The following is a 10041-nucleotide window of genomic DNA, read 5'->3' as shown; positions in this document are numbered from 1 at the left end:
CAACTGAAATTGCCCATCAAAGTGTGTTTCAAGGTAAAGAATAAGAAAACACTACTATCTATTTTATTTGTAGGATTTATATCCCACCTTTCTATCTTAAACTGGTAGGTCTCTGACCTCTGAAAATAGAGTTTGTCCAGCAGAAAAGACAACATGAGTTTGGCCGGCCTCAGCAAGGAAGCAATAATATGTATTGGCCAAAGAGGACACATGGTCTTGCCCTCTTAAATTTGTAGCTTTAGATCAAATGACAACAGCTAGCATCATGATGGCATGGTGCTTGGACAGCTTTGCTTCTCCCTTCTGCAAAATCGTGCCTGAAAATTTGTGGAATCAACACATCTCTCAAGAGCTTATATCTGAAACACCGAAATCTCATGTGAGACCTCATGAATCTTTGATATTCACACCCAAGTTATGGATTGTAGGTTTTCTTACCTCCTAGGTCAAAAGTAGGATTTGAAATCATGGAGAGTCTACTGCAGACATTGCCCCATGTATGAGGCTGATGAATATGGGAGATAGAGTTAGTGTGATGGCCTTAATACATCCTCCTTGTCTGTAGGGCTCACTTGCCTCTAAAGATGCCTGAAAAGAGCTTCAATAAGAGTAAGAAACCGCTGTGTTTATTGAAAGGCCACCAAAGGAGGACAAAGTGCATGCTGTATGATAATGCTTATCCAAATACTTCAACCTGTTCTACCATAAGTCAATATTTCTTTCTAGTTAATTTTTTCCTTTGCTGCATTTTGCAAGAAGAAAAGTACATAACAAAGGGCACAAAGTAGTCCACCTCCAAATATCTCTAATGAAGTACATAACCATATCTCAGAGACATGACCTCACTTTTAAATGAGAAACAGTCAAATGTCTTCGCTGAAATGATAGTGAAGTCTAGGAAAACTGTACAGATCATTCACCACCTCACCTCAAAATTTAGTAGTGTGTGGATCCTACATTTTTGTTCCCCCAAGTCTTTTTGTCAGTATTGCCTTTTGCAACTTGGGGCTGAGAAATTCAGGTGTCTTGGATGTGAGCTTTCATAATCCCAGTTACTTGGCTAGCATGTTTTTCCAAAGGAAATGAGACTTTAATTCCAAGACACTGACAGCTACCTACAACAATCCCAATATAATTAAGCAAACTTAGTTAACAAACTGATAAGATACAGAAAAAATCTACTAATAACAAAGCTGGCAATCAGTCTTGACACGTTTATTTCTGGATATGTTAAATGGGATTTGCTGCAACACAGTTTTGCAGCTACCACTAGAAATGGACATTCTTGTTCTGGCCCTTAGGCATTTTATAGACTACCTCACTTTGTCAGCAGACCAGAGCATGTGGCAAATCATGCATTTATGATTGTATTTCCTATAGAGTGGATTGGGATGAGTGCAGACTATGGAAAGATCTGAACTTCTGAAACATATAAATCTGTTTAATAACATATAATGAAAAGCCCCCTAGAGAAGTGCCACTGTGGCAAGCCCTAGTTCATAACAGCCAGATGCCATCTCAGGATACTCTACCCAATTCTCTTGCCTCTCCATTTCCTTCCCATTTTGGCTACCCCACCCAGATCTTTCTCACACTCATTGTCCTTTGCAGACTCCTAGCGATGCTACATAAGGCATACTGGAGACAGATCTCAATCATTTCTGCCTTTCATAGTTTCAAAGGGAAATTTGACATTCCATTATTTGTTTCTGATTTTTATACCCTGTCTATAAATATTTTTTCTCTCCAGCTGCTTTTTGAGTATGTTAACGTTTTGCTCAGTGAACTTAATAAACTGCTGTGGGTTTACACTAACTGATCTTCAAGAGTTGTAAAGAAATTGTTTTTGTGAACACTTAATATTAAAAAAAAGCCTTGCCATATTTCTAGGAACTAAGTAAATCAGCCATTGGCATCCATACAAAATTATGTTGTCGTTTTTCAGTTGAAAAACAGAAATTGGGCTGTGGGCAAATACCCATGCCTACAATGTTTGCTCAGCTGTTATACTAAAAAAGGCAATCAGTGTGGGTTTATAGCACAGAGTGCCCTGCACTCACCTTACCTGAACCAACGTACAAGGCACAGAGGTCACTACTGAGGCACAATTTTGGCAGAAGATACAAATGATGAAAGAAATAACTTTTGCATTGGTCAAATGTCTGTCTGTCTTTGACACTTTGACGCTGACACTTCCTTTGATACTTTGACACTTTGACACTGCCACTGTTTCACTCCCCACCTTTCGGAAAGGATTTGATCCTCTCAACTTGTGATCCTCTCAACTGCTGCAGGTCTCAGGACTCTGAGAACAACCAAGAGTTCTTCCTTCCAAGTATAAGAGAACACAAAGCACAGCATTGAATCAGGTGTGATTCAGCCACATGCAGCTGAATCACACCTGCAGCCACATCTTTAGCTTGCATGTTCTGTGCCTTGCCCCATTATTTCTTTTCCCCCAAAAGCAGTTCCTGTAAGGGGACAGAGATGTCTGCAGCAATGGTCACATGATGCAAATGATGGCCAGTTATGCAGTGGCAGGAGCAGGGCTTCAATTTCCTCGTCATACCTGCCATTTTGAAGCCAGTGACTGTTGCTGCAGATACCCCTGTAAGGGGAGATACAAAGCCACCAAGTCAGTATGCTTCTTTTTCATTTTAAAGACCTAGTACGTGGAGAAGGGAGGGGGAAGAAGCTGGCTGGAGCAAGAGCCTGATCATAGGAAAATGGCTACGCCCAAAAGCTTTGCAGCTTCAGGGTTGTAGAGAGTAAGATTGTCTTCTGTATGACCCTAGATACACTGAACCAAAAGTAGGCTCAACACAATGTTGTAAAATCACACAAGTGAGAAGATACTTAGGCAGTTGTGCAGAGTCCATGTAGAAGAGCCTTTTCTTCCATTCAAAGATCTAGTCTAGAGCAGTGATAAATCTAAATTATATTCTGGGAAAGCCTGGGACATGTTGGAAATTTTGTTTTCTCAAAAATAAGGTCAATAATAACAGAATTGCTTCCCTGAATGTTTTAAAAATAGTACAAGCAAAAAAGAACATGGTAGTGACGTATACATTTTTCACAAGGAAGAAATGAATTGAGAAGCTTATTCCCATCTCTTGTAGTACCAGAATTTGTATTACACAACATAATAATTCAGCATTATGCGGTGAGTTGTTGAGCCATTGTTCATAGAGGGCAAGCTTAATGTACAATAAAGAAATCCAGGGAGGGTATAGTTTACAGTAGCTATTAGTCATGCCCCTTTCAGAGAATGAAGCAGTTACTCCAAGCAGTAAACCACAATATGTCCATGGTGAGTCCTCATCCTGCTACAGGTGGCAGTCTTATGCCACCCCAACCTATTAGTAACAAAGGCAGTCATACATCTGAATATCAGTATCTCAGCCACATAGGTGAGAGAGTACTCTCTCATTCACTGAGCTAATGCTATCTGCTTGGTCATATTGGTAACATAAAGCCATTGGTTTTGACTAGCAGGCCTCTTCTGCTGTTATTAATTACTTGTGTACAACACAGCCCAAATTCTATTGCAGTGGGAAAGGGAGGGGAGGGGAGGGAAGGGGAGGGATTCAATGTCTGATTTTTTTAATATAATAACTTTATTAAATTTTAAAACAGATAAAATCTAATAGAAACTAATAAAGAGAAAGAGAACAGAAGTGCAGAAAAAGAAGAAAACAGAAATAGAAAAAGGAATAACTCCCGACTCCTTTTACAACAGATAGAAGTAAAACTTACATTAAACTCTTATTCTAAGTTTACAATATAACATCCATTTTTTTCTGCTGTCAACTAATATTATTAATCACCAAATCCGTATATCATAATTTCATTCTTTTCTCTTTCATGCAAAAAGTCCAAAAGGGGCTTCCAATTCACCATAAAATTAGTCAATGATGTCTTTTCTCTAATCAAAGCTGTCAGTTGTGTCATCTCAGCCAACTCCGTCAATATTTAACATACATTTCATGTAAAATATCCATACCATAGCGTTGTCCTCTTTCTTGCGGTTAACAATTAGACCAAAATACTTTGTATTATTGTTACTATTTGCCAAACTCTCTTGTGCAACCCAAAATGTGATTCAGAAATCTTCTAGTCAGCAAAAAATTGAAGATCCAAAAGAAGCAGCCTCAGAATTACTTGATTTGCCACTGCCTAACTGCTGGCACAGTTCTCCAGCTTAATCTTATCTCCATTCACGTGACTCAGCTATCATACTTTGTGTCATATGTAAAGCACAGACTTATGTTTATGGATTGGAATGATTGTGCTAAAATAGAATACTCGACACATTGTAGCTATGGGGTTTTTTATCAGCCTTTTTCAACCTTTTGCCTTCCAGATGCATTGGATTTGCAAGTCACAGAATTCCCAACAAGGAATTCTCCATGTTGGCTAAGTAATATGGGAGTTTCAGTCTGTGGATTACAGATTAGGGGCTTTAACTTATTAGTTCTCATTGGTTCTTTAGAAGTAGGGAGAACCCAACACAAAACTGTCTTCACCTATAGTAAGGGCTAGACAGCCCCAGAGCACTAAGGGCAACTGTGCCTTCAACCTGTGTTCAGCAGCCCCTTGAGCCTCAATCAGATGCAATTGCTCAAAACAGCTGGAGAGATTCCTTGCTGTTTTAACCAGGGATCATATGAAAACAAAAGTACAAGCCCTAAAAGAGGCTGAACATAATTGTTCAAAGAAAACAAATAAATTGCTGCCAAAGCTGAGGCAGGGGGAGGAAAATCTCACTCCTGCCCCCGTGTGTATGTGAGAGAGAGAGAGATGGTCTGACCACCATGTGCCACCACTTCATGCCTGGTAGCCCTTGGCCACAGCACAAACATTAAGAGTGACCCATATCTAAAGACAACCTATCCCTAACCCAGAGGACAGGAAACCCATTTTCTATAACATAGCCTTCCTCAATGTGTTGGCCTACAACTTCCATCATCTTTGACTGCTGGCTGCATGTGCTGGTGCTGGAAGGAGTCATAGTCAAAACCACAGACATGTCTAAGGTTGAAGAAAGCTGTTGAACTCATTTGGACCCCTGAGTCTCCCCAGATCTGCTCTGAAGATATACATGTGTCATGCGCTGCCTACTACTGAGTAAAACACAGACACTAATTCAGGGAAGATCAGGTTCTGGTTTATTTCAGCATAGTGCATAGCTAGAAAAAGCTGAGAGTGAAGGGAGCGCGCCGGTGCGGGGTTTAAATAGCCCGCGCCGGTCAGTGCCCCCCCCACCTTGGGTTGTGTCATCCCCCCAAGTCCTGTATGCTTCGTTGCCGGTAGGTGAGGGGTCGCGGGGCCCCTGCTGGTGCCCTGGGCTTCGCTCATAATCGTTCTCTTCCTCCGGCCGGTGATTGCTGTCAGCTGGGCGATATCCTTTACGTTCCTGCTGACAGCTTCAGGTGTGCCTCGTGATCCGCCCTGTCTTTGTCGCTCTTTCTTCCCCCTTTGTGTTCTCTTGACTGGTTTTTTCGGCCAGGGTCGTTCCCTTTTCCTCGGGGTCTGTGTCTGTTGTTGTGCATCGCTTTGCTTATCTTTTAATCCCTTACTCTTGTTTCCGTGGTATTGTCATGTGTGCCGTTGTGCTGATGCATTCAGCTCAACGGTGCTCATGACATACTGCCCCCCTTTCGAATGGTAGCCCCCCCCCCCGGCATTCCGGTTTTGTCCAGGAGAGCTGTCAAAAGGTTTGGTTTTTTTGTTTTTTTTTTTGTATTTCCCGCCGGAGTGCTTTTACCCCTCCCCTTGCTCCGCCCTCTACCTCGTTTCCATCTTTTGGGTGTGTTCCGAGTGCGCATGCCTCGACCACACCCTGCTTGTTCTTGCTCAGTTCGTCGTGAGAGGAGGCGTGGCTGGTCGGGTGCTGTTTCAGCTCCAGGTAGGATCCTTATCTTTTTGTTTTGTTGATTGTTTAGTTTGATGTTCATCGTGTTGTCATGTGTGCATCCTGGCCATTTGCCCCCTGGGGATGCACCTATGACCAATCTTCCCCCCCCAGTGGGCCCAGAGAGGGTGGGGGGAGGGTGAGTCCCAGGGGGGAGGAGGTCTACTCAAGTCGCAGGCTTGGGGGGTCCCTTCCCCTGGGGGCGACGTGGGTGGGGGGGAGGCCCGAGGGGGGAAGTGTGTCCTAGGGGCCGGTTCGGCTGGGCGCCCCTTTGGTTTGTTGGGGTACGTCGTGTGGAATGCTCGGGTCAGGTCCGGTGCCTTGACGTGTTGAGCCGCCACCCATTCTGGGTGGGGGAAGTGTTTCCATTTCACTAAATAGTATAGTGTGCCCCATTGACGGCGGAAATCGAGTATTTCTTTGACTTCGAAATGTTGTTGGCCGTCGATCATCACTGGGGAGGGCAGAGGCGTGCTTGGGTGCCATCGGGAGGTGGTTGCTGGTTTCAGGAGGCTGCTGTGGAATAGCGGGTGGAGTCTCCTTAGATTGTATGGCAGGTCCAGGCGTACTGCCACCGGGTTCACTATCTGTGTTACTCGAAGTGGCCCGATATACTTAGGCCCCAGTTTCTTCGAGGGTTGAGGTGATTTCATGAATTTGGTGGATAGGTAGACCATATCCCCTGCCTGGAATGTCGGTTGCTGGCGCCGGTGCTTGTCGGCCTGTTCTTTGTAGGTAGACTGTGCTTCCTTCAGCACTGCCGTGATTATTGGCCATGATTCTGCTATCTTCCGTCCCCAGTCACTAGCACCCACTTGGGGTCCCGGGGGTTGCAGTAGCTCCGGTATGGGTACGAACTCGCGCCTGGAGACTACTTCGAACGGGGTTTTCCCTGTACTCGTGTGAACGGCGTTATTGTATGTGACTTCTGCAAACGGAAGCAGGTCGACCCAGCCGTCTTGGTGGTAATTGGTATATGAGCATATGAATTGTTCTAGGGTGGCATTGAGGATCTCTGTGGCTCCGTCCGTCTGGGGATGCCAGGCTGTGGATAGGGCTTGTTGGGTCCCAATCAGTTTTAGGAAAGCCCGCCAGAATTTCGAGGTGAATTGTGTGCCCCTGTTGGTCACCACGCATACGGGACATCCGTGTAACCTGTACACGTGTACAAGGAAAAGTTTAGCCAGCTGCTGGGCAGACGGGACTGATGAGCAGGGGATGAAGTGTGCTTGTTTAGAAAAATAGTCTTTCACCACCCAAATGGTTGTTTTCTTCTGGCTGGGTGGTAGATCTACTATAAAATCCATGGAGATTTCCTCCCATGGTCGGGAGGGCTCCGCCACCGTTTGTAGGAGTCCCGGGGGCTTACCCGGTGCCCATTTGGCCATAGCGCATATTGGGCAGGACGCTACGTAGGCCTTCACGTCCCGTCTCAATGCGGGCCACCAGAATTGTCGTCGTGTTAGGTGCAGGGTCTTTAGAAACCCGAAGTGTCCCGCTTGTTTGCTGTCGTGTGATCTGCGCAGGATTGCCTGGCACTGCGAGTCCGGGACATATATTCTGCCTTCCCCCCATGCTAAGTCCTGTTCCATTGTCACCTTGTCGGGGTTTGCTAGTAGCCAGGGGTCGGTTTTGAGGGCGGCGGTGAGGTCCGCGCGTATTCCTCCTGGCAGTCGCGGGTGGTGCCGTCTGGTCGCTGGTTGGCTTGCCGTCGGTTGAGACGTGGGGTTGAGCTGTTTCTGAGTGCCGCTTCGGGTGGTCACAGCCATCCCCAGCTGGGAGGCGGATAGGACCGTCCCAATCATATCTGGGACGGGCTCTTCGTCTTGGGGCAGTTGGGAGAGGGTGTCAGCCAGGAAGTTCTTTTTGCCCGGTATGAACTTCAGTTGAAAGTTAAAGCGGCTGAAGAATTGGGCCCATCTGACCTGTTTCGGGCTGAGGCGTCTGGGCATCCGGAGGGCCTCAAGGTTCCAGTGGTCTGTCCAGACCTCAAATGGTTGGGTGGCTCCTTCCAGTAGATGCCTCCATGTTTCTAGCGCCGATTTTACCGCGAACGCTTCCTTCTCCCATACGTGCCAGCACCTTTCCGTCTCCGAGAATTTCCTTGACAGGTAGGCGCATGGCTTCAGGATTCCTGTAGGGTCCTTTTGGAGCAGTATGGCCCCCAGGGAGAAGTCTGAGGCGTCGGCTTGGACCACGAACGGCCATTCTGGGTCTGGATGTGCGAGGATTGGCTCCGTGGTGAACAGCGCTTTCAGTCTGTTGAACGCTGTCTGACACGCGGGAGTCCAATTTAGTACTGTCCCTGGGTTCTTGGCTCGCTGTGTGTCTCCAACTCCTTTAGTTTTGAGGAGGTCTGTTAGGGGAAGGGCTGTCTCCCCGAACCTCCGTGCGAATGACCTGTAGAAGTTCGCGAAAGCGAGGAAGCTTTGAAGTTGGCACCTGTTACGTGGGCGTTCCCAATTCACCATCGCCTTGACTTTTGCGGGGTCCATTTCTATGCCTTCGCCGGAGATTCGGTACCCCAGGTAGTCTAGGTGTGCTTTATGGAATTCGCACGTAGATGGTTTGGCATAGAGTTTTGCCCTTCTTAGCTTCTCGAGGACTTGCCTGACTAGGGTTATGTGTTCTTCGTGCGTCTGGGTGTAGATGAGGACGTCATCTATGTAAACTAGTACCCCTTTGAACAGGTGTTCATGCAGTACCTCATTGATGAGCTGCATGAACACTCCCGGGGCCCCCGCTAGTCCGAATGGCAGCACCTTGTACTGAAAGGTGCCTAGGGGGCAGTTGAATGCTGTTTTCCATTCGTCCCCCTCCCTGATTCGGATTCTGTAATAAGCCTTGCGAAGGTCCAGTTTGGAGAATACTCTTCCCGTGGACAGGTGGGCGAGCATGTCTTTCACGAGGGGTAGGGGGTATTTATTGGATAGGGACGCCGCATTGAGGCCCTGGTAGTCGGTGCAGAGCCATAAGGTGCCGTCTTTTTTCTCTTGGAATAAGACAGGCGCTCCGACTGGTGAGCATGCCGGCTCTATGAAACCCCTAGCCAGGTTTTTATCGATGAACTCCCGGAGGGTTGTCATCTCCTTCGGGGTCATCGAGTAAATCTTCGGCCTGGGTAAGGGGACATCGGGAAGCAGCTCAATTCTACGTCTTGCGGTGGGGGGGTAGTTGGTCCGCCTCCTCTTCCCCGAAGACCTCTGAGAAATCAGCATATTGTTCAGGTAGGACTTCTGGGGTTGCTGTGTTGTCCTGGGCTGCAGCCTCTGCCCGTCCCACTGTGGGGTTGATCCTGCCTGCCGGAACTGGAGCCCAGTACGCGCCGTCGTCGAATTGGAAGGTGCGGGTCTTCCAGTTAATGCGCGGGTTGTTGGTCGCGAGCCACGGTATTCCTAGGACTATGATGGGCCGCCCTATGTGGGTTACCACAAAAGATGTTCGCTCGGTGTGGGTGCCCATTTGCAGGGTGACAGGCTCGGTCTGCGTCGTGGCTGGTTTCCCTCCCACTGTTGAGCCGTCCAGTTGGTGGAAAGCCAGCGGTGTGGGGAGGGGGAGGCAAGGCAGGTCGAACTTGGCGACTATGTCGGGGTGGATCAGGTTCTTGGAGCACCCCGAGTCCACTAGCGCCACGGCCGTGGTGGCTCTGTTGCCGAAGGAAAGCCTGATTGACCCCATTATTACAGAGCTTTCGTCGCTCTGTCTATGTGTTTCGCGCCCCTGTCCCACCGCCTGCCTCGCGGCGCATTTTAAGGCAGGCGGGGAGCGTTTCCCGCCAGCCGGTCTGGGACTTCGGCATCCTCCCCCGCCAAGTAAGCATCCAAGTCTTTGTCCAGTGTCGCTGTGGCTCCGGTCATCCGGCGGTGGGGGGGCGGCAGTGGGTTAGTTGGTTTGAACATCGTTTTCGGTGCGGGTTTGGGAGCGCTAGTTAGTGTTCGGTTGGAGAAGCAGTCTGCCGCTTTGTGCCCCATTTTCCCACACTTCGTGCAGGTTCCGCGAGCAAACTTCTTCTTTTGGTACGTGGGACTGGCCGGCCCCAAGTGTGGCGTGGGTACCTTTGGGCTGGTGTTTGTTTTGTCCCCTGCCGTCGTCATTAAGAAAGTGCGATGAGCGTGTTCCGCTCTCCC

Source organism: Candoia aspera, chromosome 1 (genome assembly GCF_035149785.1).
Source record: "Candoia aspera isolate rCanAsp1 chromosome 1, rCanAsp1.hap2, whole genome shotgun sequence".
Classification (NCBI taxonomy): Eukaryota; Metazoa; Chordata; class Lepidosauria; order Squamata; family Boidae; genus Candoia; species Candoia aspera.
This window is presented reverse-complemented; position numbering follows the sequence as displayed.